Here is a 26,978-nt window from a genome sequence, read left to right as displayed (position 1 = left end):
AGCACACCAATCAGGCCCCAGTGTAAGCACTGCATGAGTCTCTGTGGCGCAATCGGTTAGGCTGTTAACCGAAAGGTTGGTGGTTCAAGCCCACCCAGGGACGATGCATTTTGGCTCAAAAATTCAGCATGACACAACTATGAACTTCTTTTTACCTCTCGCAGGTCTCGTCTGCTGACGTCCAAAAAATCCAATAAACTGCAAGCAATTCTTCTCGCTTGCTTTAGTTTTTCAAAACTTGCCATTCAATTCATAAACACCAAGACTTCATGGGAAGGGTTTGGCTGCAGCGTGTACTGATGCACAGAAGGAAGCTATCCTAGCCAGTCTACTTAAAGAAGCAATGAGGCTCTGCAGGTGCATGTACGTCTCCTACCTTTATTCTGTCATCAGACACACCAGGTGGACTGCCACAAGGACCTCGTGGCGCAATGGTAGCGCGTCTGACTCCAGATCAGAAGGTTGCGTGTTCAAATCACGTCGGGGTCATATTTGCTTTTCCCACTCTGAAATATAAAATTGCTCTTCAGTAATTCGTTATTTCAACCTGACTGCATCTTTGTGCTCTGGGCCTAGTTGTTCTGGCGTTTCGAATGTAAGCTTTGCAGCAGGGAAGTATCATATTGACAGACACCCATGAAGGACATGGTCAACCTTTAAAGCAGGCCAATCTCTATGTTTTACTGGATGCAGCAGAAGTATTTCCTCTTTACCATCTCTTCAAGTGGGCCTGACTGATGTGCTGTTTTGTGCACGCTACGTGGGCTTTGTAAAGCATACCTCTGCCATTTGCATGGCCTCCTAGCGCTGTCAATATTTTCGTGTAATCGCTGAATGCTGCACTGTCCTGGGAACTCTAGGTGTGACTAAAGGATATATGCTGGGGCCCCGAAAGGGGGTCGGCAGTCTAGTGGCAATGCCCATCACTTTGCAGTTTGGGTTTGTGAGTTCAGGTACCGGTCTGGTGTCGGAAACCTGTAAGCGCCCTCCCAATCAACTGTCGGTCCTGGATTGTGAGGATTTCCCCTTATACTGGTCTCAGTAGACACATTTCCATTTTACTTTTTCACTCTCGCATTGCCTATTTCTCTCTCTCTCATAGATACATTATAGACAAGAGAGACATTGTCAGCGAGAGGGCTTCACAGCACCTTCCCCCATTTCCCTAAGTGCATTGCAAGGTGCTCTGGGAGGCGTGCACATTTGTCTGAAACACAAAGATCCACTGGCAATAAAAAGCGTAGGTCCCTAGTTTGCATTTCTTAGAATTTGAGGTGACACTCAGAGTTGTCTCGGGCGTGACTGTACCTTTCATAGGAGATGTGCTAATCCCAAAACCCTCTTCCTTTGTCCCAGTAATCTGTCTTAGTGCCTCTAGCAAGTTGTTTTCTGAAACAAAGCTTACCTGAACATCCTGTAAAATTGGTAACTTTTCAGTAGCAGTACAGTGCAGTATATAGCATTCCTGTTGCGCACAGCATCTAGATCCAAAAATTGCTTACTCTACCCCAGAAATTAGAATTCACCCAGTCAAACAGAGGGATCTATAAAGAGCATGGCAAGTAGTTAACATAAGCTACTTCCCCCAAGTTCTCTTGGTGCACTCTGCTGCCCTCTTTTAACAGAAGAATGCAACTGCAGGTCTTGCTTCTCAGCAAGGTACCTACATATAGAATCCTTGGTGCACTCTTGCTAAATCTGCTGGAATGTGTCTTCTATTGTGCCCAGGGTGGTTGTGTATTTGGGGACTCAGGGAAGCAAGGGAGCAGTCTAATGCACTGCAGTGCTAAGAGAGGCATGCCTTTTTCAGAAAAAAGTTCAGGTTTTCTGCCAATCAGAAAAAAATAGCAATGCAATCAGGCCAAAGGCAGAACACACATGCCAGTGAGTCTCTGTGGCGCAATTGGTTAACGCGTTTGGCTGTTAACCGAAAAGACGCTGCTGTTTTTGGCACAAAGACACAGAGTGTTCCACTCAGTAAACCTGAGTCATTTCTCCCGTGTTCTCTGGGTTCAGCCTACTGTCCCCTTTTAACACAGGTGCGCAACTGTGGCTTTCTCCTCATAGCAAGTTATGCCTACACAGAGGACATTTGGTGCACTGTTGATGTGCTCTGTCCTCTACTAAATCCCCTGTGTTTGCGGATTAGGGGAGGTAGGGAAGTGCTTGATACCCTGATTTGCTGTGGGAAAAAGAGCTATTTTAGAAATATTTTCAGGTTGCCTGGGAAGCATAAGCAAACAGCACACCAATCAGGCCCCTGTGTAAGAACTGCATGAGTCTCTGTGGCGCAATCGGTTAGCGCGTTCGGCTGTTAACCGAAAGGTTGGTGGTTCAAGCCCACCCAGGGACGGTGCATTTTGGCTCAAAAATTCAGCGTGACCAACTATGGACTTCTGTTTACCTCTCGCAGGTCTCGTCTACTGACGTCCAAAAAATCCAATAAACTGCAAGCAATTCTTCTCGCTTGCTTTAGTTTTTCAAAACTTGCCATTCAATTCATAAACATCAAGACTTCATGGGAAGGGTTTGGCTGCAGCGTGTACTGATGCACAGAAGGAAGCCATCCTAGCCAGTCTACTTAAAGAAGCAATGAGGCTCTGCAGGTGCATGTACGTCTCCTACCTTTATTCTGTCATCAGACACACCAGGTGAACTGCCGCAAGGACCTCGGGGCGCAATGGTAGCACGTCTGACTCCAGATCAGAAGGTTGCGTGTTCAAATCACGTCGGGGTCATATTTGCTTTTCCCACTCTGAAATACAAAATTGCTCTTCAGTATCTCGTTATTTCAACCTGACTGCATCTTTGTGCCCTGGGCCTAGTTGTTCTGGCGTTTCGAATGTAAGCTTTGCAGCAGGGAAGTATCATATTGACAGACACCCATGAAGGACATGGTCAACCTTTAAAGCAGGCCAATCTCTATGTTTTACTGGATGCAGCAGAAGTATTTCCTCTTTACCATCTCTTCAAGTGGGCCTGACTGATGTGCTGTTTTGTGCACGCTACGTGGGCTTTGTAAAGCATACCTCTGCCATTTGCATGGCCTCCTAGCGCTGTCAATATTTTCGTGTAATCGCTGAATGCTGCACTGTCCTGGGAACTCTAGGTGTGACTAAAGGATATATGTTGGGGCCCCGAAAGGGGGTCGGCAGTCTAGTGGCAATGCCCATCACTTTGCAGTTTGGGTTTGTGAGTTCAGGTACCGGTCTGGTGTCGGAAACCTGTAAGCGCCCTCCCAATCAACTGTCGGTCCTGGATTGTGAGGATTTCCCCTTATACTGGTCTCAGTAGACACATTTCCATTTTACTTTTTCACTCTCGCATTGCCTATTTCTCTCTCTCTCATAGATACATTATAGACAAGAGAGACATTGTCAGCGAGAGGGCTTCACAGCACCTTCCCCCATTTCCCTAAGTGCATTGCAAGGGGCTCTGGGAGGCGTGCACATTTGTCTGAAACACAAAGATCCACTGGCAATAAAAGGCGTAGGACCTTAGTTCGCATTTCTTAGAATTTGAGGTGACACTCAGAGTTGTCTCGGGCGTGACTGTACATTTCATAGGAGATGTGCTAATCCCCAAACCCTCTTCCTTTGTCCCAGTAATCTGTCCTAGGGCCTCTAGCAAGTTGTTTTCTGAAACAAAGCTTACCTGAACATCCTGTAAAATTGGTAACTTTTCAGTAGCAGTACAGTGCAGTATATAGAATTCCTGTTGCGCACAGCATATAGATCCAAAAATTGCTTACTCTACCCCAGAAATTAGAATTCACCCAGTCAAACAGAGGGATCTATAAAGATCATGGCAAGTAGTTAACATAAGCTACTTCCCCCAAGTTCTCTTGGTGCACTCTGCGGCCCTCTTTTAACAGAAGAATGCAACTGCAGGTCTTGCTTCTCAGCAAGGTACCTACATATAGAAACCTTGGTGCACTCTTGCTAAATCTGCTGGAATGTGTCTTCTATTGTGCCCAAGGTGGTTGTGTATTTGGGGACTCAGGGAAGCAAGGGAGCAGTCTAATGCACTGCAGTGCTAAGAGAGGCATGCCTTTTTCAGAAAAAAGTTCAGGTTTTCTGCCAATCAGAAAAAAATAGCAATGCAATCAGGCCAAAGGCAGAACACACATGCCAGTGAGTCTCTGTGGCACAATTCGTTAGCGCGTTTGGCTGTTAACCGAAAAGACGCTGCTGTTTTTGGCACAAAGACACAGAGTGTTCCACTCAGTAAACCTGAGTCATTTCTCCCGTGTTCTCTGGGTTCAGCCTACTGTCCCCTTTTAACACAAGTGCGCAACTGTGGCTTTCTCCTCATAGCAAGTTATGCCTACACAGAGGACATTTGGTGCACTGTTGATGGGCTCTGTCCTCTACTAAATCCCCTGTGTTTGTGGATTAGGGGAGGTAGGGAAGTGCTTGATACCCTGATTTGCTGTGGGAAAAAGAGCTATTTTAGAAATATTTTCAGGTTGCCTGGGAAGCATAAGCAAACAGCACACCAATCAGGCCCCTGTGTAAGAACTGCATGAGTCTCTGTGGCGCAATCGGTTAGCGCGTTCGGCTGTTAACCGAAAGGTTGGTGGTTCAAGCCCACCCAGGGATGGTGCATTTTGGCTCAAAAATTCAGCGTGACCAACTATGGACTTCTGTTTACCTCTCGCAGGTCTCGTCTGCTGACGTCCAAAAAATCCAATAAACTGCAAGCAATTCTTCTCGCTTGCTTTAGTTTTTCAAAACTTGCCATTCAATTCATAAACATCAAGACTTCATGGGAAGGGTTTGGCTGCAGCGTGTACTGATGCACAGAAGGAAGCTATCCTAGCCAGTCTACTTAAAGAAGCAATGAGGCTCTGCAGGTGCATGTACGTCTCCTACCTTTATTCTGTCATCAGACACACCAGGTGGACCACAAGGACCTCGTGGCGCAATGGTAACGCGTCTGACTCCAGATCAGAAGGTTGCGTGTTCAAATCACGTCGGGCGCATATTTGCTTTTCCCACTCTGAAATACAAAATTGCTCTTCAGTATCTCGTTATTTCAACCTGACTGCATCTTTGTGCTCTGGGCCTAGTTGTTCTGGCGTTTCGAATGTAAGCTTTGCAGCAGGGAAGTATCATATTGACAGACACCCATGAAGGACATGGTCAACCTTTAAAGCAGGCCAATCTCTATGTTTTACTGGATGCAGCAGAAGTATTTCCTCTTTACCATCTCTTCAAGTGGGCCTGACTGATGTGCTGTTTTGTGCACGCTACGTGGGCTTTGTAAAGCATACCTCTGCCATTTGCATGGCCTCCGAGCGCTGTCAATATTTTCGTGTAATCGCTGAATGCTGCACTGTCCTGGGAACTCTAGGTGTGACTAAAGGATCTATGCTGGGGCCCCGAAAGGGGGTCGGCAGTCTAGTGGCAATGCCCATCACTTTGCAGTTTGGGTTTGTGAGTTCAGGTACCGGTCTGGTGTCGGAAACCTGTAAGCGCCCTCCCAATCAACTGTCGGTGCTGGATTGTGAGGATTTCCCCTTATACTGGTCTCAGTAGACACATTTCCATTTTACTTTTTCACTCTCGCATTGCCTATTTCTCTCTCTCTCATAGTTACATTATAGACAAGAGAGACATTGTCAGCGAGAGGGCTTCACAGCACCTTCCCCCATTTCCCTAAGTGCATTGCAAGGGGCTCTGGGAGGCGTGCACATTTGTCTGAAACACAAAGATCCACTGGCAATAAAAAGCGTAGGTCCCTAGTTTGCATTTCTTAGAATTTGAGGTGACACTCAGAGTTGTCTCGGGCGTGACTGTACCTTTCATAGGAGATGTGCTAATCCCCAAACACTCTTCCTTTGTCCCAGTAATCTGTCTTAGTGCCTCTAGCAAGTTGTTTTCTGAAACAAAGCTTACCTGAACATCCTGTAAAATTGGTAACTTTTCAGTAGCAGTACAGTGCAGTATATAGCATTCCTGTTGCGCACAGCATCTAGATCCAAAAATTGCTTACTCTACCCCAGAAATTAGAATTCACCCAGTCAAACAGAGGGATCTATAAAGAGCATGGCAAGTAGTTAACATAAGCTACTTCCCCCAAGTTCTCTTGGTGCACTCTGCTGCCCTCTTTTAACAGAAGAATGCAACTGCAGGTCTTGCTTCTCAGCAAGGTACCTACATATAGAATCCTTGGTGCACTCTTGCTAAATCTGCTGGAATGTGTCTTCTATTGTGCCCAGGGTGGTTGTGTATTTGGGGACTCAGGGAAGCAAGGGAGCAGTCTAATGCACTGCAGTGCTAAGAGAGGCATGCCTTTTTCAGAAAAAAGTTCAGGTTTTCTGCCAATCAGAAAAAAATAGCAATGCAATCAGGCCAAAGGCAGAACACACATGCCAGTGAGTCTCTGTGGCGCAATTGGTTAGCCCGTTCGGCTGTTAACCGAAAAGACGCTGCTGTTTTTGGCACAAAGACACAGAGTGTTCCACTCAGTAAACCCGAGTCATTTCTCCCGTGTTCTCTGGGTTCAGCCTACTGTCCCCTTTTAACACAAGTGCGCAACTGTGGCTTTCTCCTCATAGCAAGTTATGCCTACACAGAGGACATTTGGTGCACTGTTGATGGGCTCTGTCCTCTACTAAATCCCCTGTGTTTGTGGATTAGGGGAGGTAGGGAAGTGCTTGATACCCTGATTTGCTGTGGGAAAAAGAGCTATTTTAGAAATATTTTCAGGTTGCCTGGGAAGCATAAGCAAACAGCACACCAATCAGGCCCCTGTGTAAGAACTGCATGAGTCTCTGTGGCGCAATCGGTTACCGCGTTCGGCTGTTAACCGAAAGGTTGGTGGTTCAAGCCCACCCAGGGATGGTGCATTTTGGCTCAAAAATTCAGCGTGACCCACTATGGACTTCTGTTTACCTCTCGCAGGTCTCGTCTGCTGACGTCCAAAAAATCCAATAAACTGCAAGCAATTCTTCTCGCTTGCTTTAGTTTTTCAAAACTTGCCATTCAATTCATAAACATCAAGACTTCATGGGAAGGGTTTGGCTGCAGCGTGTACTGATGCACAGAAGGAAGCTATCCTAGCCAGTCTACTTAAAGAAGCAATGAGGCTCTGCAGGTGCATGTACGTCTCCTACCTTTATTCTGTCATCAGACACACCAGGTGGACTGTCACAAGGACCTTGTGGCGCAATGGTAGCGCGTCTGACTCCAGATCAGAAGGTTGCGTGTTGAAATCACGTCGGGGTCATATTTGCTTTTCCCACTCTGAAATATAAAATTGCTCTTCAGTATCTCGTTATTTCAACCTGACTGCATCTTTGTGCTCTGGGCCTAGTTGTTCTGGCGTTTCGAATGTAAGCTTTGCAGCAGGGAAGTATCATATTGACAGACACCCATGAAGGACATGGTCAACCTTTAAAGCAGGCCAATCTCTATGTTTTACTGGATGCAGCAGAAGTATTTCCTCTTTACCATCTCTTCAAGTGGGCCTGACTGATGTGCTGTTTTGTGCACGCTACGTGGGCTTTGTAAAGCATACCTCTGCCATTTGCATGGCCTCCTAGCGCTGTCAATATTTTCGTGTAATCGCTGAATGCTGCACTGTCCTGGGAACTCTAGGTGTGACTAAAGGATATATGCTGGGGCCCCGAAAGGGGGTCGGCAGCCTAGTGGCAATGGGCATCACTTTGCAGTTTGGGTTTGTGAGCTCAGGTACCGGTCTGGTGTCAGAAACCTGTAAGCGCCCTCCCAATCAACTGTCGGTCCTGGATTGTGAGGATTTCCCCTTATACTGGTCTCAGTAGACACATTTCCATTTTAATTTTTCACTCTCGCATTGCCTCTTTCTCTCTCTCTCATAGATACATTATAGACAAGAGAGACATTGTCAGCGAGAGGGTTGCACTGCACCTTCCCCCATTTCCCTAAGTGCATTGCATGGGGCTCTGGGAGGCGTGCACATTTATCTGAAACACAAAGATCCACTGGCAATAAAAGGCGTAGGACCCCAGTTCGCATTTCTTAGAATTTGAGGAGGCACTCAGAGTTGTCTCGGGCGTGACTGTACATTTCATAGGAGATGTGCTAATCCCCAAACCCTCTTCCTTTGTCCCAGTAATCTGTCCTAGGGCCTCTAGCAAGTTGTTTTCTGAAACAAAGCTTACCTGAACATCCTGTAAAATTGGTAACTTTTCAGTAGCAGTACAGTGCAGTATATAGCATTCCTGTTGCGCACAGCATCTAGATCCAAAAATTGCTTACTCTACCCCAGAAATTAGAATTCACCCAGTCAAACAGAGGGATCTATAAAGAGCATGGCAAGTAGTTAACATAAGCTACTTCCCCCAAGTTCTCTTGGTGCACTCTGCTGCCCTCTTTTAACAGAAGAATGCAACTGCAGGTCTTGCTTCTCAGCAAGGTACCTACATATAGAAACCTTGGTGCACTCTTGCTAAATCTGCTGGAATGTGTCTTCTATTGTGCCCAAGGTGGTTGTGTATTTGGGGACTCAGGGAAGCAAGGGAGCAGTCTAATGCACTGCAGTGCTAAGAGAGGCATGCCTTTTTCAGAAAAAAGTTCAGGTTTTCTGCCAATCAGAAAAAAATAGCAATGCAATCAGGCCAAAGGCAGAACACACATGCCAGTGAGTCTCTGTGGCACAATTGGTTAGCGCGTTTGGCTGTTAACCGAAAAGACGCTGCTGTTTTTGGCACAAAGACACAGAGTGTTCCACTCAGTAAACCTGAGTCATTTCTCCCGTGTTCTCTGGGTTCAGCCTACTGTCCCCTTTTAACACAAGTGCGCAACTGTGGCTTTCTCCTCATAGCAAGTTATGCCTACACAGAGGACATTTGGTGCACTGTTGATGGGCTCTGTCCTCTACTAAATCCCCTGTGTTTGTGGATTAGGGGAGGTAGGGAAGTGCTTGATACCCTGATTTGCTGTGGGAAAAAGAGCTATTTTAGAAATATTTTCAGGTTGCCTGGGAAGCATAAGCAAACAGCACACCAATCAGGCCCCTGTGTAAGAACTGCATGAGTCTCTGTGGCGCAATCGGTTAGCGCGTTCGGCTGTTAACCGAAAGGTTGGTGGTTCAAGCCCACCCAGGGATGGTGCATTTTGGCTCAAAAATTCAGCGTGACCAACTATGGACTTCTGTTTACCTCTCGCAGGTCTCGTCTGCTGACGTCCAAAAAATCCAATAAACTGCAAGCAATTCTGCTCGCTTGCTTTAGTTTTTCAAAACTTGCCATTCAATTCATAAACATCAAGACTTCATGGGAAGGGTTTGGCTGCAGCGTGTACTGATGCACAGAAGGAAGCTATCCTAGCCAGTCTACTTAAAGAAGCAATGAGGCTCTGCAGGTGCATGTACGTCTCCTACCTTTATTCTGTCATCAGACACACCAGGTGGACTGCCACAAGGACCTCGTGGCGCAATGGTAGCGCGTCTGACTCCAGATCAGAAGGTTGCGTGTTGAAATCACGTCGGGGTCATATTTGCTTTTCCCACTCTGAAATATAAAATTGCTCTTCAGTATCTCGTTATTTCAACCTGACTGCATCTTTGTGCTCTGGGCCTAGTTGTTCTGGCGTTTCGAATGTAAGCTTTGCAGCAGGGAAGTATCATATTGACAGACACCCATGAAGGACATGGTCAACCTTTAAAGCAGGCCAATCTCTATGTTTTACTGGATGCAGCAGAAGTATTTCCTCTTTACCATCTCTTCAAGTGGGCCTGACTGATGTGCTGTTTTGTGCACGCTACGTGGGCTTTGTAAAGCATAACTCTGCCATTTGCATGGCCTCCTAGCGCTGTCAATATTTTCGTGTAATCGCTGAATGCTGCACTGTCCTGGGAACTCTAGGTGTGACTAAAGGATATATGCTGGTGCCCCGAAAGGGGGTCGGCAGTCTAGTGGCAATGGGCATCACTTTGCAGTTTGGGTTTGTGAGCTCAGGTACCGGTCTGGTGTCAGAAACCTGTAAGCGCCCTCCCAATAAACTGTCGGTCCTGGATTGTGAGGATTTCCCCTTATACTGGTCTCAGTAGACACATTTCCATTTTACTTTTTCACTCTCGCATTGCCTCTTTCTCTCTCTCTCATAGATACATTATAGACAAGAGAGACATTGTCAGCGAGAGGGTTGCACAGCACCTTCCCCCATTTCCCTAAGTGCATTGCATGGGGCTCTGGGAGGCGTGCACATTTATCTGAAACACAAAGATCCACTGGCAATAAAAGGCGTAGGACCCCAGTTCGCATTTCTTAGAATTTGAGGAGGCACTCAGAGTTGTCTCGGGCGTGACTGTACATTTCATAGGAGATGTGCTAATCCCCAAACCCTCTTCCTTTGTCCCAGTAATCTGTCCTAGGGCCTCTAGCAAGTTGTTTTCTGAAACAAAGCTTACCTGAACATCCTGTAAAATTGGTAACTTTTCAGTAGCAGTACAGTGCAGTATATAGCATTCCTGTTGCGCACAGCATCTAGATCCAAAAATTGCTTACTCTACCCCAGAAATTAGAATTCACCCAGTCAAACAGAGGGATCTATAAAGAGCATGGCAAGTAGTTAACATAAGCTACTTCCCCCAAGTTCTCTTGGTGCACTCTGCTGCCCTCTTTTAACAGAAGAATGCAACTGCAGGTCTTGCTTCTCAGCAAGGTACCTACATATAGAAACCTTGGTGCACTCTTGCTAAATCTGCTGGAATGTGTCTTCTATTGTGCCCAAGGTGGTTGTGTATTTGGGGACTCAGGGAAGCAATGGAGCAGTCTAATGCACTGCAGTGCTAAGAGAGGCATGCCTTTTTCAGAAAAAAGTTTAGGTTTTCTGCCAATCAGAAAAAAATAGCAATGCAATCAGGCCAAAGGCAGAACACACATGCCAGTGAGTCTCTGTGGCACAATTGGTTAGCGCGTTTGGCTGTTAACCGAAAAGACGCTGCTGTTTTTGGCACAAAGACACAGAGTGTTCCACTCAGTAAACCTGAGTCATTTCTCCCGTGTTCTCTGGGTTCAGCCTACTGTCCCCTTTTAACACAAGTGCGCAACTGTGGCTTTCTCCTCATAGCAAGTTATGCCTACACAGAGGACATTTGGTGCACTGTTGATGGGCTCTGTCCTCTACTAAATCCCCTGTGTTTGTGGATTAGGGGAGGTAGGGAAGTGCTTGATACCCTGATTTGCTGTGGGAAAAAGAGCTATTTTAGAAATATTTTCAGGTTGCCTGGGAAGCATAAGCAAACAGCACACCAATCAGGCCCCTGTGTAAGAACTGCATGAGTCTCTGTGGCGCAATCGGTTAGCGCGTTCGGCTGTTAACCGAAAGGTTGGTGGTTCAAGCCCACCCAGGGACGGTGCATTTTGGCTCAAAAATTCAGCGTGACCAACTATGGACTTCTGTTTACCTCTCGCAGGTCTCGTCTGCTGACGTCCAAAAAATCCAATAAACTGCAAGCAATTCTTCTCGCTTGCTTTAGTTTTTCAAAACTTGCCATTCAATTCATAAACATCAAGACTTCATGGGAAGGGTTTGGCTGCAGCGTGTACTGATGCACAGAAGGAAGCTATCCTAGCCAGTCTACTTAAAGAAGCAATGAGGCTCTGCAGGTGCATGTACGTCTCCTACCTTTATTTTGTCATCAGACACACCAGGTGGACCACAAGGACCTTGTGGCGCAATGGTAACGCGTCTGACTCCAGATCAGAAGGTTGCGTGTTCAAATCACGTCGGGCGCATATTTGCTTTTCCCACTCTGAAATACAAAATTGCTCTTCAGTATCTCGTTATTTCAACCTGACTGCATCTTTGTGCTCTGGGCCTAGTTGTTCTGGCGTTTCGAATGTAAGCTTTGCAGCAGGGAAGTATCATATTGACAGACACCCATGAAGGACATGGTCAACCTTTAAAGCAGGCCAATCTCTATGTTTTACTGGATGCAGCAGAAGTATTTCCTCTTTACCATCTCTTCAAGTGGGCCTGACTGATGTGCTGTTTTGTGCACGCTACGTGGGCTTTGTAAAGCATACCTCTGCCATTTGCATGGCCTCCTAGCGCTGTCAATATTTTCGTGTAATCGCTGAATGCTGCACTGTCCTGGGAACTCTAGGTGTGACTAAAGGATATATGCTGGGGCCCCGAAAGGGGGTCGGCAGTCTAGTGGCAATGCCCATCACTTTGTAGTTTGGGTTTGTGAGTTCAGGTACCGGTCTGGTGTCAGAAAACTGTAAGCGCCCTCCCAATCAACTGTCGGTCCTGGATTGTGAGGATTTCCCCTTATACTGGTCTCAGTAGACACATTTCCATTTTACTTTTTCACTCTCGCATTGCCTCTTTCTCTCTCTCTCATAGATACATTATAGACAAGAGAGACATTGTCAGCGAGAGGGTTGCACAGCACCTTCCCCCATTTCCCTAAGTGCATTGCATGGGGCTCTGGGAGGCGTGCACATTTGTCTGAAACACAAAGATCCACTGGCAATAAAAGGCGTAGGACCTTAGTTCGCATTTCTTAGAATTTGAGGTGACACTCAGAGTTGTCTCGGGCGTGACTGTACATTTCATAGGAGATGTGCTAATCCCCAAACCCTCTTCCTTTGTCCCAGTAATCTGTCCTAGGGCCTCTAGCAAGTTGTTTTCTGAAACAAAGCTTACCTGAACATCCTGTAAAATTGGTAACTTTTCAGTAGCAGTACAGTGCAGTATATAGAATTCCTGTTGCGCACAGCATATAGATCCAAAAATTGCTTACTCTACCCCAGAAATTAGAATTCACCCAGTCAAACAGAGGGATCTATAAAGATCATGGCAAGTAGTTAACATAAGCTACTTCCCCCAAGTTCTCTTGGTGCACTCTGCGGCCCTCTTTTAACAGAAGAATGCAACTGCAGGTCTTGCTTCTCAGCAAGGTACCTACATATAGAAACCTTGGTGCACTCTTGCTAAATCTGCTGGAATGTGTCTTCTATTGTGCCCAAGGTGGTTGTGTATTTGGGGACTCAGGGAAGCAAGGGAGCAGTCTAATGCACTGCAGTGCTAAGAGAGGCATGCCTTTTTCAGAAAAAAGTTCAGGTTTTCTGCCAATCAGAAAAAAATAGCAATGCAATCAGGCCAAAGGCAGAACACACATGCCAGTGAGTCTCTGTGGCACAATTCGTTAGCGCGTTTGGCTGTTAACCGAAAAGACGCTGCTGTTTTTGGCACAAAGACACAGAGTGTTCCACTCAGTAAACCTGAGTCATTTCTCCCGTGTTCTCTGGGTTCAGCCTACTGTCCCCTTTTAACACAAGTGCGCAACTGTGGCTTTCTCCTCATAGCAAGTTATGCCTACACAGAGGACATTTGGTGCACTGTTGATGGGCTCTGTCCTCTACTAAATCCCCTGTGTTTGTGGATTAGGGGAGGTAGGGAAGTGCTTGATACCCTGATTTGCTGTGGGAAAAAGAGCTATTTTAGAAATATTTTCAGGTTGCCTGGGAAGCATAAGCAAACAGCACACCAATCAGGCCCCTGTGTAAGAACTGCATGAGTCTCTGTGGCGCAATCGGTTAGCGCGTTCGGCTGTTAACCGAAAGGTTGGTGGTTCAAGCCCACCCAGGGATGGTGCATTTTGGCTCAAAAATTCAGCGTGACCAACTATGGACTTCTGTTTACCTCTCGCAGGTCTCGTCTGCTGACGTCCAAAAAATCCAATAAACTGCAAGCAATTCTTCTCGCTTGCTTTAGTTTTTCAAAACTTGCCATTCAATTCATAAACATCAAGACTTCATGGGAAGGGTTTGGCTGCAGCGTGTACTGATGCACAGAAGGAAGCTATCCTAGCCAGTCTACTTAAAGAAGCAATGAGGCTCTGCAGGTGCATGTACGTCTCCTACCTTTATTCTGTCATCAGACACACCAGGTGGACCACAAGGACCTCGTGGCGCAATGGTAACGCGTCTGACTCCAGATCAGAAGGTTGCGTGTTCAAATCACGTCGGGCGCATATTTGCTTTTCCCACTCTGAAATACAAAATTGCTCTTCAGTATCTCGTTATTTCAACCTGACTGCATCTTTGTGCTCTGGGCCTAGTTGTTCTGGCGTTTCGAATGTAAGCTTTGCAGCAGGGAAGTATCATATTGACAGACACCCATGAAGGACATGGTCAACCTTTAAAGCAGGCCAATCTCTATGTTTTACTGGATGCAGCAGAAGTATTTCCTCTTTACCATCTCTTCAAGTGGGCCTGACTGATGTGCTGTTTTGTGCACGCTACGTGGGCTTTGTAAAGCATACCTCTGCCATTTGCATGGCCTCCGAGCGCTGTCAATATTTTCGTGTAATCGCTGAATGCTGCACTGTCCTGGGAACTCTAGGTGTGACTAAAGGATCTATGCGGGGGCCCCGAAAGGGGGTCGGCAGTCTAGTGGCAATGCCCATCACTTTGCAGTTTGGGTTTGTGAGTTCAGGTACCGGTCTGGTGTCGGAAACCTGTAAGCGCCCTCCCAATCAACTGTCGGTGCTGGATTGTGAGGATTTCCCCTTATACTGGTCTCAGTAGACACATTTCCATTTTACTTTTTCACTCTCGCATTGCCTATTTCTCTCTCTCTCATAGTTACATTATAGACAAGAGAGACATTGTCAGCGAGAGGGCTTCACAGCACCTTCCCCCATTTCCCTAAGTGCATTGCAAGGGGCTCTGGGAGGCGTGCACATTTGTCTGAAACACAAAGATCCACTGGCAATAAAAAGCGTAGGTCCCTAGTTTGCATTTCTTAGAATTTGAGGTGACACTCAGAGTTGTCTCGGGCGTGACTGTACCTTTCATAGGAGATGTGCTAATCCCCAAACACTCTTCCTTTGTCCCAGTAATCTGTCTTAGTGCCTCTAGCAAGTTGTTTTCTGAAACAAAGCTTACCTGAACATCCTGTAAAATTGGTAACTTTTCAGTAGCAGTACAGTGCAGTATATAGCATTCCTGTTGCGCACAGCATCTAGATCCAAAAATTGCTTACTCTACCCCAGAAATTAGAATTCACCCAGTCAAACAGAGGGATCTATAAAGAGCATGGCAAGTAGTTAACATAAGCTACTTCCCCCAAGTTCTCTTGGTGCACTCTGCTGCCCTCTTTTAACAGAAGAATGCAACTGCAGGTCTTGCTTCTCAGCAAGGTACCTACATATAGAATCCTTGGTGCACTCTTGCTAAATCTGCTGGAATGTGTCTTCTATTGTGCCCAGGGTGGTTGTGTATTTGGGGACTCAGGGAAGCAAGGGAGCAGTCTAATGCACTGCAGTGCTAAGAGAGGCATGCCTTTTTCAGAAAAAAGTTCAGGTTTTCTGCCAATCAGAAAAAAATAGCAATGCAATCAGGCCAAAGGCAGAACACACATGCCAGTGAGTCTCTGTGGCGCAATTGGTTAGCCCGTTCGGCTGTTAACCGAAAAGACGCTGCTGTTTTTGGCACAAAGACACAGAGTGTTCCACTCAGTAAACCCGAGTCATTTCTCCCTTGTTCTCTGGGTTCAGCCTACTGTCCCCTTTTAACACAAGTGCGCAACTGTGGCTTTCTCCTCATAGCAAGTTATGCCTACACAGAGGACATTTGGTGCACTGTTGATGGGCTCTGTCCTCTACTAAATCCCCTGTGTTTGTGGATTAGGGGAGGTAGGGAAGTGCTTGATACCCTGATTTGCTGTGGGAAAAAGAGCTATTTTAGAAATATTTTCAGGTTGCCTGGGAAGCATAAGCAAACAGCACACCAATCAGGCCCCTGTGTAAGAACTGCATGAGTCTCTGTGGCGCAATCGGTTACCGCGTTCGGCTGTTAACCGAAAGGTTGATGGTTCAAGCCCACCCAGGGATGGTGCATTTTGGCTCAAAAATTCAGCGTGACCCACTATGGACTTCTGTTTACCTCTCGCAGGTCTCGTCTGCTGACGTCCAAAAAATCCAATAAACTGCAAGCAATTCTTCTCGCTTGCTTTAGTTTTTCAAAACTTGCCATTCAATTCATAAACATCAAGACTTCATGGGAAGGGTTTGGCTGCAGCGTGTACTGATGCACAGAAGGAAGCTATCCTAGCCAGTCTACTTAAAGAAGCAATGAGGCTCTGCAGGTGCATGTACGTCTCCTACCTTTATTCTGTCATCAGACACACCAGGTGGACTGTCACAAGGACCTTGTGGCGCAATGGTAGCGCGTCTGACTCCAGATCAGAAGGTTGCGTGTTGAAATCACGTCGGGGTCATATTTGCTTTTCCCACTCTGAAATATAAAATTGCTCTTCAGTATCTCGTTATTTCAACCTGACTGCATCTTTGTGCTCTGGGCCTAGTTGTTCTGGCGTTTCGAATGTAAGCTTTGCAGCAGGGAAGTATCATATTGACAGACACCCATGAAGGACATGGTCAACCTTTAAAGCAGGCCAATCTCTATGTTTTACTGGATGCAGCATAAGTATTTCCTCTTTACCATCTCTTCAAGTGGGCCTGACTGATGTGCTGTTTTGGGCACGCTACGTGGGCTTTGTAAAGCATACCTCTGCCATTTGCATGGCCTCCTAGCGCTGTCAATATTTTCGTGTAATCGCTGAATGCTGCACTGTCCTGGGAACTCTAGGTGTGACTAAAGGATATATGCTGGGGCCCCGAAAGGGGGTCGGCAGCCTAGTGGCAATGGGCATCACTTTGCAGTTTGGGTTTGTGAGCTCAGGTACCGGTCTGGTGTCAGAAACCTGTAAGCGCCCTCCCAATCAACTGTCGGTCCTGGATTGTGAGGATTTCCCCTTATACTGGTCTCAGTAGACACATTTCCATTTTAATTTTTCACTCTCGCATTGCCTCTTTCTCTCTCTCTCATAGATACATTATAGACAAGAGAGACATTGTCAGCGAGAGGGTTGCACTGCACCTTCCCCCATTTCCCTAAGTGCATTGCATGGGGCTCTGGGAGGCGTGCACATTTATCTGAAACACAAAGATCCACTGGCAATAAAAGGCGTAGGACCCCAGTTCGCATTTCTTAGAATTTGAGGAGGCACTCAGAGTTGTCTCGGGCGTGACTGTACATTTCATAGGAGATGTGCTAATCCCCAAACCCTCTTCCTTTGTCCCAGTAATCTGTCCTAGGGCCTCTAGCAAGTTGTTTTCTGAAACAAAGCTTACCTGAACATCCTGTAAAATTGGTAACTTTTCAGTAGCAGTACAGTGCAGTATATAGCATTCCTGTTGCGCACAGCATCTAGATCCAAAAATTGCTTACTCTACCCCAGAAATTAGAATTCACCCAGTCAAACAGAGGGATCTATAAAGAGCATGGCAAGTAGTTAACATAAGCTACTTCCCCCAAGTTCTCTTGGTGCACTCTGCTGCCCTCTTTTAACAGAAGAATGCAACTGCAGGTCTTGCTTCTCAGCAAGGTACCTACATATAGAAACCTTGGTGCACTCTTGCTAAATCTGCTGGAATGTGTCTTCTATTGTGCCCAAGGTGGTTGTGTATTTGGGGACTCAGGGAAGCAAGGGAGCAGTCTAATGCACTGCAGTGCTAAGAGAGGCATGCCTTTTTCAGAAAAAAGTTCAGGTTTTCTGCCAATCAGAAAAAAATAGCAATGCAATCAGGCCAAAGGCAGAACACACATGCCAGTGAGTCTCTGTGGCACAATTGGTTAGCGCGTTTGGCTGTTAACCGAAAAGACGCTGCTGTTTTTGGCACAAAGACACAGAGTGTTCCACTCAGTAAACCTGAGTCATTTCTCCCGTGTTCTCTGGGTTCAGCCTACTGTCCCCTTTTAACACAAGTGCGCAACTGTGGCTTTCTCCTCATAGCAAGTTATGCCTACACAGAGGACATTTGGTGCACTGTTGATGGGCTCTGTCCTCTACTAAATCCCCTGTGTTTGTGGATTAGGGGAGGTAGGGAAGTGCTTGATACCCTGATTTGCTGTGGGAAAAAGAGCTATTTTAGAAATATTTTCAGGTTGCCTGGGAAGCATAAGCAAACAGCACACCAATCAGGCCCCTGTGTAAGAACTGCATGAGTCTCTGTGGCGCAATCGGTTAGCGCGTTCGGCTGTTAACCGAAAGGTTGGTGGTTCAAGCCCACCCAGGGATGGTGCATTTTGGCTCAAAAATTCAGCGTGACCAACTATGGACTTCTGTTTACCTCTCGCAGGTCTCGTCTGCTGACGTCCAAAAAATCCAATAAACTGCAAGCAATTCTGCTCGCTTGCTTTAGTTTTTCAAAACTTGCCATTCAATTCATAAACATCAAGACTTCATGGGAAGGGTTTGGCTGCAGCGTGTACTGATGCACAGAAGGAAGCTATCCTAGCCAGTCTACTTAAAGAAGCAATGAGGCTCTGCAGGTGCATGTACGTCTCCTACCTTTATTCTGTCATCAGACACACCAGGTGGACTGCCACAAGGACCTCGTGGCGCAATGGTAGCGCGTCTGACTCCAGATCAGAAGGTTGCGTGTTGAAATCACGTCGGGGTCATATTTGCTTTTCCCACTCTGAAATATAAAATTGCTCTTCAGTATCTCGTTATTTCAACCTGACTGCATCTTTGTGCTCTGGGCCTAGTTGTTCTGGCGTTTCGAATGTAAGCTTTGCAGCAGGGAAGTATCATATTGACAGACACCCATGAAGGACATGGTCAACCTTTAAAGCAGGCCAATCTCTATGTTTTACTGGATGCAGCAGAAGTATTTCCTCTTTACCATCTCTTCAAGTGGGCCTGACTGATGTGCTGTTTTGTGCACGCTACGTGGGCTTTGTAAAGCATAACTCTGCCATTTGCATGGCCTCCTAGCGCTGTCAATATTTTCGTGTAATCGCTGAATGCTGCACTGTCCTGGGAACTCTAGGTGTGACTAAAGGATATATGCTGGTGCCCCGAAAGGGGGTCGGCAGTCTAGTGGCAATGGGCATCACTTTGCAGTTTGGGTTTGTGAGCTCAGGTACCGGTCTGGTGTCAGAAACCTGTAAGCGCCCTCCCAATAAACTGTCGGTCCTGGATTGTGAGGATTTCCCCTTATACTGGTCTCAGTAGACACATTTCCATTTTACTTTTTCACTCTCGCATTGCCTCTTTCTCTCTCTCTCATAGATACATTATAGACAAGAGAGACATTGTCAGCGAGAGGGTTGCACAGCACCTTCCCCCATTTCCCTAAGTGCATTGCATGGGGCTCTGGAAGGCGTGCACATTTATCTGAAACACAAAGATCCACTGGCAATAAAAGGCGTAGGACCCCAGTTCGCATTTCTTAGAATTTGAGGAGGCACTCAGAGTTGTCTCGGGCGTGACTGTACATTTCATAGGAGATGTGCTAATCCCCAAACCCTCTTCCTTTGTCCCAGTAATCTGTCCTAGGGCCTCTAGCAAGTTGTTTTCTGAAACAAAGCTTACCTGAACATCCTGTAAAATTGGTAACTTTTCAGTAGCAGTACAGTGCAGTATATAGCATTCCTGTTGCGCACAGCATCTAGATCCAAAAATTGTTTACTCTACCCCAGAAATTAGAATTCACCCAGTCAAACAGAGGGATCTATAAAGAGCATGGCAAGTAGTTAACATAAGCTACTTCCCCCAAGTTCTCTTGGTGCACTCTGCTGCCCTCTTTTAACATAAGAATGCAACTTCAGGTCTTGCTTCTCAGCAAGGTACCTACATTTAGAAACCTTGGTGCACTCTTGCTAAATCTGCTGGAATGTGTCTTCTATTGTGCCCAAGGTGGTTGTGTATTTGGGGACTCAGGGAAGCAAGGGAGCAGTCTAATGCACTGCAGTGCTAAGAGAGGCATGCCTTTTTCAGAAAAAAGTTCAGGTTTTCTGCCAATCAGAAAAAATAGCAATGCAATCAGGCCAAAGGCAGAACACACATGCCAGTGAGTCTCTGTGGCACAATTGGTTAGCGCGTTTGGCTGTTAACCGAAAAGACGCTGCTGTTTTTGGCACAAAGACACAGAGTGTTCCACTCAGTAAACCTGAGTCATTTCTCCCGTGTTCTCTGGGTTCAGCCTACTGTCCCCTTTTAACACAAGTGCGCAACTGTGGCTTTCTCCTCATAGCAAGTTATGCCTACACAGAGGACATTTGGTGCACTGTTGATGGGCTCTGTCCTCTACTAAATCCCCTGTGTTTGTGGATTAGGGGAGGTAGGGAAGTGCTTGATACCCTGATTTGCTGTGGGAAAAAGAGCTATTTTAGAAATATTTTCAGGTTGCCTGGGAAGCATAAGCAAACAGCACACCAATCAGGCCCCTGTGTAAGAACTGCATGAGTCTCTGTGGCGCAATCGGTTAGCGCGTTCGGCTGTTAACCGAAAGGTTGGTGGTTCAAGCCCACCCAGGGACGGTGCATTTTGGCTCAAAAATTCAGCGTGACCAACTATGGACTTCTGTTTACCTCTCGCAGGTCTCGTCTGCTGACGTCCAAAAAATCCAATAAACTGCAAGCAATTCTTCTCGCTTGCTTTAGTTTTTCAAAACTTGCCATTCAATTCATAAACATCAAGACTTCAAGGGAAGGGTTTGGCTGCAGCGTGTACTGATGCACAGAAGGAAGCTATCCTAGCCAGTCTACTTAAAGAAGCAATAAGGCTCTGCAGGTGCATGTACGTCTCCTACCTTTATTCTGTCATCAGACACACCAGGTGGACCACAAGGACCTCGTGGCGCAATGGTAACGCGTCTGACTCCAGATCAGAAGGTTGCGTGTTCAAATCACGTCGGGCGCATATTTGCTTTTCCCACTCTGAAATACAAAATTGCTCTTCAGTATCTCGTTATTTCAACCTGACTGCATCTTTGTGCTCTGGGCCTAGTTGTTCTGGCGTTTCGAATGTAAGCTTTGCAGCAGGGAAGTATCATATTGACAGACACCCATGAAGGACATGGTCAACCTTTAAAGCAGGCCAATCTCTATGTTTTACTGGATGCAGCAGAAGTATTTCCTCTTTACCATCTCTTCAAGTGGGCCTGACTGATGTGCTGTTTTGTGCACGCTACGTGGGCTTTGTAAAGCATACCTCTGCCATTTGCATGGCCTCCTAGCGCTGTCAATATTTTCGTGTAATCGCTGAATGCTGCACTGTCCTGGGAACTCTAGGTGTGACTAAAGGATATATGCTGGGGCCCCGAAAGGGGGTCGGCAGTCTAGTGGCAATGCCCATCACTTTGTAGTTTGGGTTTGTGAGTTCAGGTACCGGTCTGGTGTCAGAAAACTGTAAGCGCCCTCCCAATCAACTGTCGGTCCTGGATTGTGAGGATTTCCCCTTATACTGGTCTCAGTAGACACATTTCCATTTTACTTTTTCACTCTCGCATTGCCTATTTCTCTCTCTCTCATAGATACATTATAGACAAGAGAGACATTGTCAGCGAGAGGGTTGCACAGCACCTTCCCCCATTTCCCTAAGTGCATTGCATGGGGCTCTGGGAGGCGTGCACATTTGTCTGAAACACAAAGATCCACTGGCAATAAAAGGCGTAGGACCTTAGTTCGCATTTCTTAGAATTTGAGGTGACACTCAGAGTTGTCTCGGGCGTGACTGTACATTTCATAGGAGATGTGCTAATCCCCAAACCCTCTTCCTTTGTCCCAGTAATCTGTCCTAGGGCCTCTAGCAAGTTGTTTTCTGAAACAAAGCTTACCTGAACATCCTGTAAAATTGGTAACTTTTCAGTAGCAGTACAGTGCAGTATATAGAATTCCTGTTGCGCACAGCATCTAGATCCAAAAATTGCTTACTCTACCCCAGAAATTAGAATTCACCCAGTCAAACAGAGGGATCTATAAAGATCATGGCAAGTAGTTAACATAAGCTACTTCCCCCAAGTTCTCTTGGTGCACTCTGCGGCCCTCTTTTAACAGAAGAATGCAACTGCAGGTCTTGCTTCTCAGCAAGGTACCTACATATAGAAACCTTGGTGCACTCTTGCTAAATCTGCTGGAATGTGTCTTCTATTGTGCCCAAGGTGGTTGTGTATTTGGGGACTCAGGGAAGCAAGGGAGCAGTCTAATGCACTGCAGTGCTAAGAGAGGCATGCCTTTTTCAGAAAAAAGTTCAGGTTTTCTGCCAATCAGAAAAAAATAGCAATGCAATCAGGCCAAAGGCAGAACACACATGCCAGTGAGTCTCTGTGGCACAATTGGTTAGCGCGTTCGGCTGTTAACCGAAAAGACGCTGCTGTTTTTGGCACAAAGACACAGAGTGTTCCACTCAGTAAACCTGAGTCATTTCTCCCGTGTTCTCTGGGTTCAGCCTACTGTCCCCTTTTAACACAAGTGCGCAACTGTGGCTTTCTCCTCATAGCAAGTTATGCCTACACAGAGGACATTTGGTGCACTGTTGATGGGCTCTGTCCTCTACTAAATCCCCTGTGTTTGTGGATTAGGGGAGGTAGGGAAGTGCTTGATACCCTGATTTGCTGTGGGAAATAGAGCTATTTTAGAAATATTTTCAGGTTGCCTGGGAAGCATAAGCAAACAGCACACCAATCAGGCCCCAGTATAAGCACTGCATGAGTCTCTGTGGCGCAATCGGTTATCGCGTTTGGCTGTTAACCGAAAGGTTGGTGGTTCAAGCCCACCCAGGGACGGTGCATTTTGGCTCAAAAATTCAGCATGACCAACTATGGACTTCTGTTTACCTCTCGCAGGTCTCGTCTGCTGACGTCCAAAAAATCCAATAAACTGTAAGCAATTCTTCTCGCTTGCTTTAGTTTTTCAAAACTTGCCATTCAATTCATAAACATCAAGACTTCATGGGAAGGGTTTGGCTGCAGCGTGTACTGATGCACAGAAGGAAGCTATCCTAGCCAGTCTACCTAAAGAAGCAATGAGGCTCTGCAGGTGCATGTACGTCTCCTACCTTTATTCTGTCATCAGACACACCTTGTCTCTCTTGTCTATAATGTAGACAGTATCTCGTTATTTCAACCTGACTGCATCTTTGTGCTCTGGGCCTAGTTGTTCTGGCGTTTCGAATGTAAGCTTTGCAGCAGGGAAGTATCATATTGACAGACACCCATGAAGGACATGGTCAACCTTTAAAGCAGGCCAATCTCTATGTTTTACTGGATGCAGCAGAAGTATTTCCTCTTTACCATCTCTTCAAGTGGGCCTGACTGATGTGCTGTTTTGTGCACGCTACGTGGGCTTTGTAAAGCATACCTCTGCCATTTGCATGGCCTCCTAGCGCTGTCAATATTTTCGTGTAATCGCTGAATGCTGCACTGTCCTGGGAACTCTAGGTGTGACTAAAGGATATATGCTGGGGCCCCGAAAGGGGGTCGGCAGTCTAGTGGCAATGCCCATCACTTTGCAGTTTAGGTTTGTGAGTTCAGGTACCGGTCTGGTGTCGGAAACCTGTAAGCGCCCTCCCAATCAACTGTCGGTCCTGGATTGTGAGGATTTCCCCTTATACTGGTCTCAGTAGACACATTTCCATTTTACTTTTTCACTCTCGCATTGCCTATTTCTCGCTCTCTCATAGATACATTATAGACAAGAGAGACATTGTCAGCGAGAGGGCTTCACAGCACCTTCCCCCATTTCCCTAAGTGCATTGCAAGGGGCTCTGGGAGGCGTGCACATTTGTCTGAAACACAAAGATCCACTGGAAATAAAAAGCGTAGGACCCCAGTTCGCATTTCTTAGAATTTGAGGAGGCACTCAGAGTTGTCTCGGGCGTGACTGTACCTTTCATAGGAGATGTGCTAATCCCCAAACCCTCTTCCTTTGTCCCAGTAATCTGTCCTAGGGCCTCTAGCAAGTTGTTTTCTGAAACAAAGCTTACCTGAACATCCTGTAAAATTGGTAACTTTTCAGTAGCAGTACAGGGCAGTATATAGCATTCCTGTTGCGCACAGCATCTAGATCCAAAAATTGCTTACTCTACCCCAGAAATTAGAATTCACCCAGTCAAACAGAGGGATCTATAAAGATCATGGCAAGTAGTTAACATAAGCTACTTCCCCCAAGTTCTCTTGGTGCACTCTGCGGCCCTCTTTTAACAGAAGAATGCAACTGCAGGTCTTGCTTCTCAGCAAGGTACCTACATATAGAAACCTTGGTGCACTCTTGCTAAATCTGCTGGAATGTGTCTTTTATTGTGCCCAAGGTGGTTGTGTATTTGGGGACTCAGGGAAGCAAGGGAGCAGTCTAATGCACTGCAGTGCTAAGAGAGGCATGCCTTTTTCAGAAAAAAGTTCAGGTTTTCTGCCAATCAGAAAAAAATAGCAATGCAATCAGGCCAAAGGCAGAACACACATGCCAGTGAGTCTCTGTGGCACAATTGGTTAGCGCGTTCGGCTGTTAACCGAAAAGACGCTGCTGTTTTTGGCACAAAGACACAGAGTGTTCCACTCAGTAAACCTGAGTCATTTCTCCCGTGTTCTCTGGGTTCAGCCTACTGTCCCCTTTTAACACAAGTGCGCAACTGTGGCTTTCTCCTCATAGCAAGTTATGCCTACACAGAGGACATTTGGTGCACTGTTGATGGGCTCTGTCCTCTACTAAATCCCCTGTGTTTGTGGATTAGGGGAGGTAGGGAAGTGCTTGATACCCTGATTTGCTGTGGGAAATAGAGCTATTTTAGAAATATTTTCAGGTTGCCTGGGGAGCATAAGCAAACAGCACACCAATCAGGCCCCAGTGTAAGCACTGCATGAGTCTCTGTGGCGCAATCGGTTAGCGCGTTCGGCTGTTAACCGAAAGGTTGGTGGTTCAAGCCCACCCAGGGACGATGCATTTTGGCTCAAAAATTCAGCATGACCAACTATGAACTTCTGTTTGCCTCTCGCAGGTCTCGTCTGCTGACGTCCAAAAAATCCAATAAACTGCAAGCAATTCTTCTCGCTTGCTTTAGTTTTTCAAAACTTGCCATTCAATTCATAAACATCAAGACTTCATGGGAAGGGTTTGGCTGCAGCGTGTACTGATGCACAGAAGGAAGCTTTCCTAGCCAGTCTACTTAAAGAAGCAATGAGGCTCTGCAGGTCCATGTACGTCTCCTACCTTTACTCTGTCATCAGACACACCAGGTGGACTGCCACAAGGACCTCGTGGCCCAATGGTAGCGCGTCTGACTCCAGATCAGAAGGTTGCGTGTTCAAATCACGTCGGGGTCATACTTCCTTTTCCCACTCTGAAATACAAAATTGCTCTTCAGTATCTCGTTATTTCAACCTGACTGCATCTTTGTGCTCTGGGCCTAGTTGTTCTGGCGTTTCGAATGTAAGCTTTGCAGCAGGGAAGTATCATATTGACAGACACCCATGAAGGACATGGTCAACCTTTAAAGCAGGCCAATCTCTATGTTTTACTGGATGCAACAGAAGTATTTCCTCTTTACCATCTCTTCAAGTGGGCCTGACTGATGTGCTGTTTTGTGCACGCTACGTGGGCTTTGTAAAGCATACCTCTGCCATTTGCATGGCCTCCTAGCGCTGTCAATATTTTCGTGTAATCGCTGAATGCTGCACTGTCCTGGGAACTCTAGGTGTGACTAAAGGATATATTTTGGGGCCCCGAAAGGGGGTCGGCAGTCTAGTGGCAATGCCCATCACTTTGCAGTTTGGGTTTGTGAGTTCAGGTACCGGTCTGGTGTCGGAAACCTGTAAGCGCCCTCCCAATCAACTGTCAGTCCTGGATTGTGAGGATTTCCCCTTATACTGGTCTCAGTAGACACATTTCCATTTTACTTTTTCACTCTCGCATTGCCTATTTCTCTCTCTCTCATAGTTACATTATAGACAAGAGAGACATTGTCAGCGAGAGGGCTTCACAGCACCTTCCCCCCTTTCCCTAAGTGCATTGCAAGGGGCTCTGGGAGGCGTGCACATTTGTCTGAAACACAAAGATCCCCTAGCAATAAAAAGCGTAGGACCCTAGTTTGCATTTCTTAGAATTTGAGGTGACACTCAGAGTTGTCTCGGGCGTGACTGTACCTTTCATAGGAATTGTGCTAATCCCCAAACCCTCTTCCTTTGTCCCAGTAATCTGTCTTAGTGCCTCTAGCAAGTTGTTTTCTGAAACAAAGCTTACCTGAACATCCTGTAAAATTGGTAACTTTTCAGTAGCAGTACAGTGCAGTATATAGCATTCCTGTTGCGCACAGCATCTAGATCCAAAAATTGCTTACTCTACCCCAGAAATTAGAATTCACCCAGTCAAACAGAGGGATCTATAAAGAGCATGGCAAGTAGTTAACATAAGCTACTTCCCCCAAGTTCTCTTGGTGCACTCTGCTGCCCTCTTTTAACAGAAGAATGCAACTGCAGGTCTTGCTTCTCAGCAAGGTACCTACATATAGAATCCTTGTTGCACTCTTGCTAAATCTGCTGGAATGTGTCTTCTATTGTGCCCAAGGTGGTTGTGTATTTGGGGACTCAGGGAAGCAAGGGAGCAGTCTAATGCACTGCAGTGCTAAGAGAGGCATGCCTTTTTCAGAAAAAAGTTCAGGTTTTCTGCCAATCAGAAAAAAATAGCAATGCAATCAGGCCAAAGGCAGAACACACATGCCAGTGAGTCTCTGTGGCGCAATTGGTTAGCGCGTTCGGCTGTTAACCGAAAAGACGCTGCTGTTTTTGGCACAAAGACACAGAGTGTTCCACTCAGTAAACCTGAGTCATTTCTCCCGTGTTCTCTGGGTTCAGCCTACTGTCCCCTTTTAACACAAGTGCGCAACTGTGGCTTTCTCCTCATAGCAAGTTATGCCTACACAGAGGGCATTTGGTGCACTGTTGATGGGCTCTGTCCTCTATTAAATCCCCTGTGTTTGTGGATTAGGGGAGGTAGGGAAGTGCTTGATACCCTGATTTGCTGTGGGAAATAGAGCTATTTTAGAAATATTTTCAGGTTGCCTGGGAAGCATAAGCAAACAGCACACCAATCAGGCCCCTGTGTAAGAACTGCATGAGTCTCTGTGGCGCAATCGGTTAGCGCGTTCGGCTGTTAACCGAAAGGTTGGTGGTTCAAGCCCACCCAGGGACGA

At 46.4% G+C, this 26,978-nt stretch overlaps 15 non-coding genes across 15 annotated transcripts; all 15 read left to right on the top strand.

Annotated features, from left to right (window-relative positions):
* The first annotated feature begins 417 nt into the window (after window positions 1-417).
* TRNAW-CCA (transfer RNA tryptophan (anticodon CCA)) lies at window positions 418-489 on the top strand. The gene has a single exon. It is a non-coding gene; the product is annotated as a tRNA-Trp (tRNA).
* Window positions 490-2,279: 1,790 nt separating this feature from the next.
* Window positions 2,280-2,353, top strand: TRNAN-GUU (transfer RNA asparagine (anticodon GUU)). The gene has a single exon. It is a non-coding gene; the product is annotated as a tRNA-Asn (tRNA).
* Window positions 2,354-4,528: 2,175 nt separating this feature from the next.
* Window positions 4,529-4,602, top strand: TRNAN-GUU (transfer RNA asparagine (anticodon GUU)). The gene has a single exon. It is a non-coding gene; the product is annotated as a tRNA-Asn (tRNA).
* A 2,559-nt stretch (window positions 4,603-7,161) lies between these two features.
* On the top strand, window positions 7,162-7,233 carry TRNAW-CCA (transfer RNA tryptophan (anticodon CCA)). The gene has a single exon. It is a non-coding gene; the product is annotated as a tRNA-Trp (tRNA).
* Window positions 7,234-9,023: 1,790 nt separating this feature from the next.
* Window positions 9,024-9,097, top strand: TRNAN-GUU (transfer RNA asparagine (anticodon GUU)). The gene has a single exon. It is a non-coding gene; the product is annotated as a tRNA-Asn (tRNA).
* Window positions 9,098-9,410: 313 nt separating this feature from the next.
* TRNAW-CCA (transfer RNA tryptophan (anticodon CCA)) lies at window positions 9,411-9,482 on the top strand. The gene has a single exon. It is a non-coding gene; the product is annotated as a tRNA-Trp (tRNA).
* A 1,790-nt stretch (window positions 9,483-11,272) lies between these two features.
* Window positions 11,273-11,346, top strand: TRNAN-GUU (transfer RNA asparagine (anticodon GUU)). Its single transcript has one exon. It is a non-coding gene; the product is annotated as a tRNA-Asn (tRNA).
* Window positions 11,347-13,518: 2,172 nt separating this feature from the next.
* On the top strand, window positions 13,519-13,592 carry TRNAN-GUU (transfer RNA asparagine (anticodon GUU)). Its single transcript has one exon. It is a non-coding gene; the product is annotated as a tRNA-Asn (tRNA).
* A 2,559-nt stretch (window positions 13,593-16,151) lies between these two features.
* On the top strand, window positions 16,152-16,223 carry TRNAW-CCA (transfer RNA tryptophan (anticodon CCA)). Its single transcript has one exon. It is a non-coding gene; the product is annotated as a tRNA-Trp (tRNA).
* A 1,790-nt stretch (window positions 16,224-18,013) lies between these two features.
* Window positions 18,014-18,087, top strand: TRNAN-GUU (transfer RNA asparagine (anticodon GUU)). Its single transcript has one exon. It is a non-coding gene; the product is annotated as a tRNA-Asn (tRNA).
* A 313-nt stretch (window positions 18,088-18,400) lies between these two features.
* On the top strand, window positions 18,401-18,472 carry TRNAW-CCA (transfer RNA tryptophan (anticodon CCA)). The gene has a single exon. It is a non-coding gene; the product is annotated as a tRNA-Trp (tRNA).
* A 1,789-nt stretch (window positions 18,473-20,261) lies between these two features.
* TRNAN-GUU (transfer RNA asparagine (anticodon GUU)) lies at window positions 20,262-20,335 on the top strand. Its single transcript has one exon. It is a non-coding gene; the product is annotated as a tRNA-Asn (tRNA).
* A 4,319-nt stretch (window positions 20,336-24,654) lies between these two features.
* On the top strand, window positions 24,655-24,728 carry TRNAN-GUU (transfer RNA asparagine (anticodon GUU)). Its single transcript has one exon. It is a non-coding gene; the product is annotated as a tRNA-Asn (tRNA).
* A 313-nt stretch (window positions 24,729-25,041) lies between these two features.
* On the top strand, window positions 25,042-25,113 carry TRNAW-CCA (transfer RNA tryptophan (anticodon CCA)). Its single transcript has one exon. It is a non-coding gene; the product is annotated as a tRNA-Trp (tRNA).
* A 1,790-nt stretch (window positions 25,114-26,903) lies between these two features.
* TRNAN-GUU (transfer RNA asparagine (anticodon GUU)) lies at window positions 26,904-26,977 on the top strand. The gene has a single exon. It is a non-coding gene; the product is annotated as a tRNA-Asn (tRNA).
* The last annotated feature ends 1 nt before the right edge of the window (window position 26,978 follows it).

Source organism: Ambystoma mexicanum, chromosome 11 (assembly GCF_040938575.1).
Source record: "Ambystoma mexicanum isolate Mex_15411 chromosome 11, UKY_AmexF1_1, whole genome shotgun sequence".
NCBI classification, from domain to species: domain Eukaryota; kingdom Metazoa; phylum Chordata; class Amphibia; order Caudata; family Ambystomatidae; genus Ambystoma; species Ambystoma mexicanum.
This window is presented reverse-complemented; position numbering and strand designations above follow the sequence as displayed.